General features: G+C 37.9%; 1 protein-coding gene across 7 annotated transcripts in view; it reads left to right on the top strand.

The window, feature by feature from the left end:
• Positions 1 to 12,637, top strand: part of mapkap1 (MAPK associated protein 1) — a 426,562-nt gene that overhangs the window by 226,709 nt on the left and 187,216 nt on the right. The window lies entirely within an intron of this gene.

Below are 12,637 nucleotides of genomic sequence, written 5' to 3'. Positions count from 1 at the left end.
AATGATCAGCAAACAATTGTACAAATATCTATGGTCATGGCTTAAATATTTTAAAATGGTCCTTCTGATTTGATTCTCCAATTGCAATCTCAAAACTGAAAGCAGCATTTGCTGCATTTGAATATAATTGTCCACTTCTTGGTAATTACATAAACACATGACCCAAGTATTGCTGCCAGTTTTAATCTTCAAAGCTTCTTTAGAATACATTGGTTAGAACTACACTGTTAACATTACGCATGTAGTAAGAAACTGCAGTACTACTGGCAAGTTAAACAAATTGGCAAAGTAAGAGTAACAGATACTCGCAAAATAACTCCCGCTATATAATTAACCTTCTGCTGACATAAATCTATTGTTAGGATTGAACACAATGTATTCTAGGTTATATTAGCTCCGTTCAGTCAGTGCTCTTTTTTCCTTCCCCATGTGACATTCTGTGAAAGAATAATCTGAAATTAATATAACTCAATACAAATGTCAACATGTTCATACAATTGTCTGTATACACTATAACTAGAACTTAATAGTACACTGATCATATTCTGACATGCTGATGGTAAAGTTAATTATGCTTGTTGATTTTTAATACTGATTTATTTTGCCTTTGAGCATAAGGTAGTCACGGTAAACAAATTTTGTTGAGTAAAATCCTTCGAGAGCAGGGGAACTATTTGTATCCATGGCTAACTTTTATCTGCATTTTTAGTACAGGGATACTGAGCACATTTAGGGTACTCAAAACCTGCAAAACATCAGACACAAACTAATTAGAGTTAGTTTAAAAAGAGGAAATAAATGAGGAAAATTACTTTGAAACTTCAACAAACTAATTATTTAATGATATGACCTGGAAGGCTAGGTAAATCCCAGTACAGCATTAATAATGTTGAAAATAGCAGTTGTACGTTGGTTTGCAACTAAATTCCATGCTTTAGGATGAATGTCCCAATTTATTTACTTAAAAACCTTGGGATCAACTAACCTTACATTGCTGAAATACTTTTTAGCTTCATAAGTGTTATTGGTCTTTGCTTTCTTTTAGAAATTAGATACTGCAGCTGTAAAGTCTTTTTCTGAGTCAAAGTGCTTTGTTATTGCCTTTTACTGTGTATGGTATTTGATCTGGCTGCATGCCCGCTGCAGATCTTGCCCTTTACATTTTTAGCGTATTACAATAGTTTGTTATTCTAAATCCAGATTTTTGTTCCAGTCAGATATTTAACATTTGGACTTAACATAGATTTAGTACAAGTAAAACTGACGTGGTTTCCTTTTTGGCAGGGGATTCTGTCTGGAAAAAGAACTTTTGTTCAGATTGTGACATTTATAGAAATTGGGTCAATAACGTGCAGATGCATTTGTACTATTCTTTTGAAATGACAAATGGTCTAGTCTTTTTGATCTTTAATTTGAAATTAAGATACAAAAATAAAGAAGATTAATTTAAAGTATGGCAAAAAACCGTATCTGGAAATGTGAAAGCAATGCTTTCAATCTTACTGTAGCAGTGGGATCAAAACTTGTAGAGAATATTGTTTAATCCATGAAAGGCTAAGCAACACTGTAACAATCGCTCACACTTTCCTGACGTATTTCATTGCTATACAGCAGATGAAACTTCAGAAAATATCATTGGAGTTGTACTGACAAAATTTGTGTGCATATGAATCTTATGCCTTGAAAGGATGTGAAGTACATCTAGCTTTACTAAACTTGCAGTTTTCGGAATGAAGTTCACAAGCATCTCCTTTTTCTTTTCAAGTCTGCATGTTCTATATTTATACTACAGTTAAATATATATGGCATGAATCTGATTCTTTTATTAAAGTCTTGTATGACAAGAATAAGGCTCAGAAACTGCTCAGAATACTCAATTCAATTAGTCCAATTTATTTTTGTTTTCACCATGTTTTTCTGGAAAAGAAAATACTATTATACTAAAATAATTGGACTAATTTGGTTGTAGTTCCAGTCTACTTTCAGCATTGTAGAGGGGAACTGACAAAAAATTGCCTCATCTGTAGTTTGAAACTAAGTAGGGAACATGGGGAAAGAGGGAAGCGGATATCAATGAAATTGTGAGTCTTTTGAAGAGATTCTTTGGGTAAATTATATTAATGATTGCCTGATTCTTGGAAAGCATTGTGATCAGGCACAAGAGAAAGTTGTTGCTTAATGTACACTCCAGGAATTGAAGGGTTTTATTTTTACAAATTGAAATGCTATGTTAGTAAATAATTTTGCATGAGCATGATGGGAAATATTTCTTCCTTTTTGAGGGAGAATTACAAGCACTGGTTTGTGTGTGCACCTACCTCATCATTTAGAGCTCATCAGGTCTAAGGAGTAGTTTCATTGTGACACATCAGATCAAGTACACAATTTATTTATCTTGGATCATACTTGGCCTGTTAATTATTTTTGACGTATTGCTACTGTATCCATATTCCCTACCAAATTTTAATACTGATTACAAAATGTTAAACAGCTTTAAATTCAAAACTGCTCGCTCCTCTTTACTAACCGCTCAGTAATGTATTAATAAGTTGTGCAAGTAGCCACCTACCTCGATGATATGAGTTTTAGGATAACTATTGTGGAGCCAGGCATTTATTTAAAACATTAGATCATTAGATGTACAGATTTCAACTCCGTGTACTATGCAAAGTACTATGGATGCTGGAAACCAGGGAGTGCTGGGATTAATCAGCAGGTCTGACAGCATCTGTGGAGAGAGAAAAACAAGTTAATGTTTCAAGTTGAATGTGATCCTTCAAAACGTTCTAAAGAGGAGTCCTATTTGATTTGCAAATTTAACTTTATTTCTCTCTTCACAGTTGCAGCCAGACCGGCTGAGTATTTCTAGCACTTTCTGTTTTATTTCAGATTTAAGCTGATGTGTTGTGCCATTATCTAGATACAAGGTTGAATAAAATGCAAACAGTAATTAGTATGTAATTATGGAGGACATTAGATTAATGTGTTGAATACTTAGAAATCTAATCATGAAGCAAAACACTTTAGATCTTTGTCAACCAACAGTTATAGATTGTTCAGCTAAGGATGCAATTTCCTTTTTTTTACACTTCCAAATTATTCTTGGGTGACATACCTGCCGTGTCTCATCGTTCTATTTTCAGAGAATACCTACAGTATAGAAGGAGGCCATTTGGCCCATCGAGTTGCACTGACCCTCCGAAAGAGCACCCTAGCTAGGCCCATTCCCCTGCTCAATCCCTGTAACCTCACCTAACCTGCACATCTTTGGACACAAAAGGACAATTTAGCATGGCCAATCCACCTAACCTGCACATCTTTGGACTCCTGTGAGTTTCCTTAGGAACTGATTCTAAATAAGTATATCTCAATAATATTTATTTCCCTCAATGGAATCTATTTTCTCTCATCTCTAAACTGCCAGATCTGTACACATCATTATACTTTAAATTAGTGGAGTGAGGAAAGAAAATGAGGTGACAGAATTTGTCTACTTTACGAATACAAGTGGGAAAGGAGGAGTTAAGTGAAACACTTAAGTAAGACTGTTTTTGGGATACCATGTCGTAGGAAGTCTTGCAATAGAAGCCATTGGGGAAAATATTGTTTAAATTTGTGCCAATTAGAACTGTTACCCACTTCAGTTTATAAACAAAGTCCAGTAGTTGTCAGCAGAAATAGTTCTTGGTGTGTGTTTGACGCCTAGCTTAATGTGGTTGTTTGTGCACGATGCTGGTTATCATGACTGGTAAATAATTGAGTTTGAATAGAGAGAGAGAGCCCTCATTATCCTCCACCTGTGCCCAGCTGGAGGGGAGGGTTGAGATAAAGCCATTAACTGTCCTTTACTGGCACCACATGGAACTCAAATACATCTGTGTCTTATTTTCTTTTCTGGCACAATCAGTTGAGCAAGCTAAGCAGGCATGACCAAATTTGGCAACTTCTGTGGACTTTGGCAAAGTAATGTAGCAGTGTTTTAAGGAACAGTCTGAAGGCAGTTACTTTGGCTCCTGTATGTATCATTAGTGTTTTGAGTTCTCTGTTTAAAACTAGTTATTTTGCAGAGAGAAATGGGTTGAATAAAGTACAGATTTTCCTGGTGAAATGTGTTTTTCTTATTATTTAAAACGGCTTGTTATAACCACGTTTTCCATAGTAATTGCCATGCTGACTGAAAGTGGCATTGATTCTTTCATATATTTGTGGGAGCATGAGCAGAGTTAACTTAAAATACTATAGAAATAGATCATTACTGCAATTAGATTGTATTTCTGTTAACTTAAAACTTAATTGGATCACTTTTTAAGTCGAAAAAAGAGTTCACATTTATACTTTTGGCCTAAAGTAAAATATTTGGCTTTTGATAAGCATGTGTAGCAGTTTGAAATATAATAGGTGTTGAACAGAACTAGGATGTCTCGCCCATATTTGTTCCAGCGAATAGTTTATATCTCAAACATGATGGCAGTAATTTTCGAAGACCAAAAAAGAAATATGAATATAGTTAGTTGTCTGTATTCTTAATATAGCCTTTATGTAATATGTATAAAAAACAACTTAATTTAGTGATTAATCCTATCTTGTGACGCTGATTGGTGATGCAATATATCTGTAAACTAATACGTATTCTAATAACTAATAACACCCAACAAGTCTCTAAATCCAAAACTAAAACAGCTAATTCTGATTAGTAACGGCTGGTATGCCAACAGATAAGTCAGCATATTGTAAACTAAATGTTCCGATGGAAGGTCATAGTTTTGTTTCCTCTTCCAGAAGCTTCACATCCGATTGCATGTTTCAAGCATTTCCTTTTGAATTTATCATCTTTGTGGTTCCAAATAACATTCCTGTGATGAACATCACGTTTGGCCCCTTGCATTGTTCATTCTGATATTCAAATAACTTAATGACTTGTAGCAGGTGTGTGATGTTCTAGCATTTATTGGAAGAGAAGCTTAAGATTTTTTCCACAAGTAAGTCACTACTAGAACTGTTCACGAATGCATGGGCATCCCAGGAATGCTTTGAATTCATGTGGGAGTGGGCAGGCAATTTGTCTTTGAGGTGGCAATGGCTACAGGTTGGAAGATTGGAACTGAGTTAACTCTTATCTAGCTGATTCCAACCTGACGCCTTCATTGGGCAGAACCACTTTATTCTGGGGCTGTATTTAAGGTGGCTTAGATGAGTAAACATGTTATTCGAGGTGAGATTCCTACTTTACTAGTCCAATGCGTATAGTGTTCCTGACTGGAAAAACAGCCAAAACCTAGCAATGTTCTGTATACTTTTAGCTGGTTATTATTACAAACAGTTGGGGATTCCCAAGCCTTGATTCTTGTCACCTTGAACTTGGTTAATTTGTCTATTGTTGTGGTAAAGAGTGTGCACATTTCGTGTTGAACATTCTTAAATTGAACATGCGTAGATTCTCTCTCTGCTAAATGTTGTGCTTGCTGTTACCTTAGGACCATAAGACATAGGAACAGAATTAGACCACTCAGCCCATCGAGTCTGCTCTGCCATTGAATCATGGCTGATATTTTTCTCATCCCCATTCTCCTGCCTTTTCCCCATAACCCCTGATACCCTTGTTAATCAAGAACGTCTATCTCTGTCTTAAAGACGCTCTGATTTGGCCTCCACAGCCTTCTGCGGCAATGAGTTCCACAGATTCGCCATCCACTGGCTGAAGAAGTTCCTCCTCATCTCTGTTTTAAAGGATCGTCCCTTTAAGCTAAGAAAATAGTACAACAGCTTCAGTCAAGGAACTGATGTTAAATGTGAATATCCAAATTTTCTGTCTGTATTGATTTGCTTCTCAAAAATTGTATCTCGCCCTTAGCACACCCTTAGCACCTGCACTTTTGTTTTAAATGGCACAGTGGTTAGCATTGCTGCCTCACAAAGCCAGGGACCTGGGTTCAGTTTCGGCTTTGGGTGACTGTGTGGAGTTTGCACTGTCTCCCTGTGTTTGTATGGGTTTCCTCCAGATGTTTGTTTCCTCACACGGTCCAAAGAATGTGTAGGTTAGGTGGATTGGCCATGCTCAATATGCAGGATTACTGGGATAGGGCGGTGGAATAGGCCTAGGCCTAGGTAGAGTGCTTGTTCAGAGGGTTGGTGCAGACTCGATGGACCAAATGGCTTCCTTCTGTACTGTAGGGATTCTATATAAGCCTATATGCCCATGTCATTACATGTGCAAATACTCTCTTACCAACATCATGTTTGTTGATGAATGTCACTCAACGTCTCTGGCACTTAAAGTCAAGGATTACAAGTGGGTATCCCTCCTTCAGGTTTTGCACTTTTAGGGGAGATATTAAAACTGTCAATTTTTTTTTGCCTTAACCCCCTCTCTCTCACAATCCAATCTTTTGTTCCCTCTATCCCTTTATCTTTCTGTACAAAATTTAACCTTAAATTCACTTCCTTAAATTCACCCTCCACTTCATTCCTTCCTGTGCTGATCTCCCAATCTTTAAATCTCGTTGGTTGCCATGTCCCTCAACCGCTGCACTGAACAATTCAGTGATTTCAACTTCCACCTCAACTCATCATTCTCTCTCTTCCTTCTTATTCTGCCTTCATCTTTTTCTCTCTCTATCTCTCTCAAATTCCCCAGCCCATATTCACAGCCATCCCTTAAATTGTGTAAATATATTATCACTAGACAGCAGATTACTAAAGAAAATCTTGCATATACTGCCTATAATGGTATGTCACTATCGTACATACAAAAATGGCACCAAGGTCCCATAAAGACGGATTAAATAAACCAAAAGTAAATGGATTCCGGAGTGAAAGTTTCACAACCTTTTTCTGTTGATCTTTAAAATTCCATTTGGTTGCACTTCTGCTTCAATCCAGACTTCACTTGCAAATGATTCAAAGATTGTTCCAAGGTGCTAAACAAGCTTCATTACATCTGCAGTAAGCCTAACGTGGGATTTAATTTTATAAGTTCAGTTTTGTAATAATTTAAAGAAAACAAATACAGTGGGTATTTGAAGTTTATAGTTTGACAGATTACCACTTACCATTGTACATTTAATTTACATAATTTACTGTTAATTTGAACAGATGGTAGCATATTTTCTGTTTTTTAATGATAACAGCATTGTACCTTTCATGTTTGCTTTCATAATCATAACTTTGCGGTTGCATTTTGTGGCAATTTCCTTGAATGTTATTTTCATTTTACTCCAATAAACCCTGCCACCCTGGATCTGCTGCTCTAGCTGTAGAGGAAGATGGAGAGCACAGTTACCTCAGAATGATCACTATCATTAACATTCACGGGTGGTTCACTTATCATTTCTGACTGCAGAGACATGGCAGCCTTTATGAAACGTCTGCAGGTGTAGCAAGATGATACATACAACATTGTGCCACAATGGATTTATGTATTCGGTTACAAAAGAAAAGTCTAATGAAAAAATACAGAAGGTAATTCTTTATTCCTGCGCCATACAATTTGTCAGTAATGCCCTTAGAAGATAAGCAGTGGTTTTTTTTTGGCCTATTTTAGTCCTGTCTCCCAGAACCTTTTAACTGAAGTCGCATCTTTTGGTGTGGAATTTTCTGGTGTGCCAGGCTGTTATTCAAAGATCAGGAAAGCACATATATCTAACAAGTCTGAGAATTATTTTCAGAAACCAAAGAAATATTGAATGGATGCACAGGGTTGATATTGCACAGAAGGCCCACATGGTCCTGTCTCCCAGACAAAGGCCCACAGAAACATCCAAAATGATGTGAACAGTAACATTTTTTAGCCTTGATCACATCTGGTCCTTGCATAACCCTGCACATGAAAATAAGTAAACATTTTTTAGCCTTGATCACATCTGGTCCTTGCATAACCCTGCACATGAAAATAAGTAATGTAAACTTGTGAAAATAAAACGTTATTTCGAAGTTCAAGTCAGCTGCCAAAGATGTTGCTCCGTGTGGAAAAGTTACCAACGAGGAATATTTCTCTCCTGAGGTCAGTTGCATAGATCCACTAATGGGAATCACTTTAACATGGATCCACTGAAGTAGAGTTTAAATCAGGGCCTCGGTTAGGTGTTGAAATAGGATTTCACTCGAAGATGAAATCTGCCTGTTTGCATTTGAGTATATAACCATGCTGCACAATTCTCCAATGTCTTTCAGTTGAGGCGTATTTTTATGTTTCAGTGATATTAAGAGATTGCTTGGCAGTATTCAAAGAAAAGCCACAATTTCTTGGTGCCCTCACCAATATTCCTCCTTCAAGTACTACCAAAAACAAAGTATTCACCTCATTGATGATAAGGTTCCCCATGGTCGGCTCATGAAGAAAGTAAGGAGGTGTGGGATAGAGGGAAATTTGGCCAATTGGATAAGTAACTAGCTATCACATAGAAGACAGAGGGTTGTGGTGGATGGAAAATTTTCAGACTGGAGACCAGTTACCAGCGGTGTACCACAGGGATCAGTGCTGGGTCCTCTGCTATTTGTGATTTTTATCAATGATTTGGAGGAGGGGGCTGAAGGGTGGGTCAGTAAATTTGCTGATGACACCAAGATTGGTGGAGTAGTGGATGAGGTGGAGGGCTGTTGTAGGCTGCAAAGAGACATTGATAGGATGCAGAGCTAGGCCGAAAAATGGCAGATGGAGTTTAACCCTGATAAGTGCGAGGTGATTCATTTTGGTAGAAAAAATTTGAATGCGGATTACAGGGTCAACGGCAGGATTCTGAGGAATGTGGAGGAACAGAGCGATCTTGGGGTTCATGTTCAACTCTGAAGGTTGCCACTCAAGTGGATAGAGCCGTGAAGAAGGCTTATAGTGTGTTAGTGTTTATTAACAGGGGGCTTGAGTTTAAGAGCCGCGGGGTTATGCTGCAACTATACATGACCCTGGTGAGACCACATTTGGAGTATTGTGTGCAGTTCTGGTCACCTCATTATCGGAAGGGTGTGGAAGCATTGGAAAGGGTGCAAAGGAGATTTACCAGGATGCTGCCTGGTTTGCAGGATAGGTCTTATGAGGAAAGAATGAGGGAGCTAGGGCTTTTCTCTTTGGAGAGAAGGAGGATGAGAGGCGACTTAATAGAGGTTTATAAGATAATGAGGGGAATAGATAGAGTGGACGTTCAGAGACTATTTCCTCGGGTGGTTGTAGCAGTTACAAGGGGGCATAACTATAAGATCTGGGGTGGGAGATATTGGAGGGATGTCCGAGGTGGGTTCTTTACTCAGAGAGTGGTTAGGGTGTGGAATGGACTGCCTGCTGTGATAGTGGAGTCGGACACTTTAGGAACTTTCAAGCGGTTATTGGATAGGCACATGGAGCACACCAGAATGACAGGGAGTGGGATAGCTTGATCTTGGTTTCGGACAATGCTCGGCACAACATCGAGGGTCGAAGGGCCTGTTCTGTGCTATACTGTTCTATGTAGGATGTTGTAGCGCCAAGAAAGTTCACATTTACTCCCAGTTACTGCATTTGAATAATTTTGTGTATCTGAGAGGTCTGAGAGTTTTGATATTTAAATGTAAATGTCCATTCTTCTATATTCGCCCTGTTCTGAATTCAGGTTAAATTCCAAACCTGTTGTTTACTCTTTTCCATGGTATCACCCATGGGCCAACTGCAGCTGCCAATGTTTACTTAGCTTTTTCTTTTGAACATGGCTGAAATGAGGAGCTTTCAGACTTTAACTAATCTTCCTTTTGTTTTGCGAACAGCATGCTAGGATTGTACGAGAATTTACAAAAATAGATTTATAGATATATTCGTATGGCAGTGCAACTTGAATAAACTGTTATTTCTATTATGAGAGAAACCACATGGGTCTTCAATCATTGTAAAATAACTTTGCAATCATCTGTAATCAGTTGCAACCCAACCTGTGATCATCTGTGCATGTATTATAAGCATTAATGCAAGTAGCCTTGAATAATAGGATCATGACAAATATTCAGTGCAAGAGCCTTGATGCTGAAAATGTTCCTGTCATCCAATGTTGCTCATCAGTTGGCAGGAAGTATTTACAATTAGGAATATTATAATCCATAAAACAATGATGAGAAACCATAAGTAATCAAATTAAGGGGTTCTGATGACTTCATAGTCTCCATAAACAATGCTTTTGTCAATTGTTAGTTATCTGAACCTTATGTTTTGAATGCTGCCTCATTTTCACTTACAAATATTAGATATCTGTGTAATGAAAAAGTAAGAAGTAATGTGCACCAGCTGAAGCATTTAAAACATATATTTTCTGCCTTGTAGCTACAGTTATTATTTCTAGATATTACCTGATGTAAGTTTGAAATATAAATTAATATAACTTTAAGCAAAGGATAATGTAATTTTTCTGACACCATTAATTGGAAGATATATTAGGCATAATGGGACATGCATTTTATTTTGTTTGCCAGGGTTGGGGTTACACAATTATTTGGATAGACTGGAGGAAAATTAACTATCAGTGACTTTATATTCTAATATTACAACATTGAATAGTTTTTACAACAGTGATTATGAATTGCTGCAGAAAAAGTTGTACAATGTGGTTTTGTTTGCCAGGGTTGGGGCTACACAATTCTTTGGATAGACTAGAGGAAAATTAGCTATCAGCGACTTTATATTCTAATATTACAACACTGAATAATTTTTTACAGCAGTGATTGTGAATTGCGACAGAAAAAGTTGTACAAAGTGGCAGTTGACTCGAGCAAAACTTACATTTTCGCAGTTCTGTGTGCCTCATAAGATGTATCATAGGTCTTCATATGCCTTCTCAACTTTTGGTTTATTATCTGCATAACTTAGATGTACCTGACTATTCAAATCTGCAACTTGTGTGTGTGAGTGACAGATTTATACCATGGAATTTACTCAGGTGTTTAAAAATAATTTGCAGTTGTTACAGAATTTGTTTCCATTTCCTGTGTCAGCATTTCTTTTGAAAGTTAATTGTACAGAAAGGTTTATAACTTAGCAACATTTAAGTTGATTGTATTTTTGAATTCTATACTGCTAACGTAAAGCAAAGTTTAAAAATAAATATTTCCTAATCCCTGTGTGATTGTGGAAAGGAGAATTCTGATGGCTTGTAAACCTGTCTGCAGTGAGCAGTCTGGGATCAGCTCCAGATCTTGATGTAAATGATGGCTGTGGTGCAGCATACATTCAGTGACAGAGTGTAATGTATGATTAGTCTGACAGCTCTCAGCCGGATGCGTGGTGGGAAGGATTTGACCATGGTAAACTAGCCCAACAGATTGGCAAAATGAAAGGATCCTTTTGCTAACGCGCAGCAAGCTGGTTGTGAACGTACTGTTCATTCAGAGCTGCTTCTGTTGGCTTAATCTGGTGATGGTATATTGTTAGATTCTGTCAGGAAGCTTGCAGCATTGTTGGCCATGCTTCCACCTTGAGGAGGTTGCTGATGCTTGAATTTGAAAAACCCGCCTGGAATTAGCACAAGGATGAAAAAGAGGGAAAAGGAAGTTCAAAAATCCAAACAAAGGCTGTTGGTGTTCTCAAATATTAATTCCCAATTTAGAATACAATGTCTCCAACTTTAGTGTGTGCTTTAAACTGGGACAAAGCACGCTAAATGAACAGTTTTCTTTTAGTTGTTACATTTCAATCTTTACTTTGGATTATTAGCAGTGGTATGTTGTTGGATAGAGGATAATGATTCCTAATACTGCAGGCAGCAATGACGATAGTTCACAAATTCCTTTTGTTTTATTTCACTGATTACAGTTATCAAATTCAACAATTATTTGCAGTCAGCAGCACATCAGGCAGAGTAAGAAGATATCAGAATTTCAAAATTCTAATGGTGCACCCATTCATGTTAATAGTTCAGAATGGAGTAACAGGATTTATCCTCAATTTGAGGAGGACCTCCCATATCCGATGCATCTTCTGGTTGAGTGAAATGAGTTTGATATTTTGATATTCTGTGATTTAGCATTTGATTTAAAGTAAAGAGTAGATTGGGAGGGCTGGGTGCTGTTGATGATCTTTCATCAGTCACTGTCATTACCCCTCCGAAACTGGTTACTACCTAAGCTTATTGGGCATGCGCAGATTCATAGAAAATAGGAGCAGGAGTAGGCCATTCGACCCTTCCTGCCTGCTCCGCATTCAATGTGATCATGGTTAATCCTCTATCTCAACGCCATACTCCTTTTTCTCCCCATACCCCTTGATGCCTTTAGTATCTAGAAATTTGTCTTAAATACATTCAGTGACTTGGCTTCCACAGCCTTACGTGGTGGGGAATTCCACAGGTTCACCACCCTCTGATTGCAGAAATTTTTCCTCATCTCGGTCCTGACTGGCTTACACGAATCCTGAGACCATGGCCCCTTGTTCTAGACCCCCAGCCAGGGGAAACGTCATCCCCGTATCCAGTCTGCCCAACTAAACTCCCTCTCATTCTTCTAAACTCCAGTGAATGCAGGCCCAGTTGACCTAATCTCTCCTTATTCGACAATCTTGCCTTCACAGGAATCAGTCTGGTTAACCTTCGCTGCATTCTTTCTATGACGAGTATATCCTTTCTTGGGCAAGGAGACCAAAGCTGCACACAATATGGCAGGTATGATCTCACCAAGGCCCGGTATAGCTGCA

Source organism: Scyliorhinus torazame, chromosome 22, assembly GCF_047496885.1.
Source record: "Scyliorhinus torazame isolate Kashiwa2021f chromosome 22, sScyTor2.1, whole genome shotgun sequence".
In the NCBI taxonomy this organism is placed as follows: Eukaryota; Metazoa; Chordata; class Chondrichthyes; order Carcharhiniformes; family Scyliorhinidae; genus Scyliorhinus; species Scyliorhinus torazame.
This window is presented reverse-complemented; position numbering and strand designations above follow the sequence as displayed.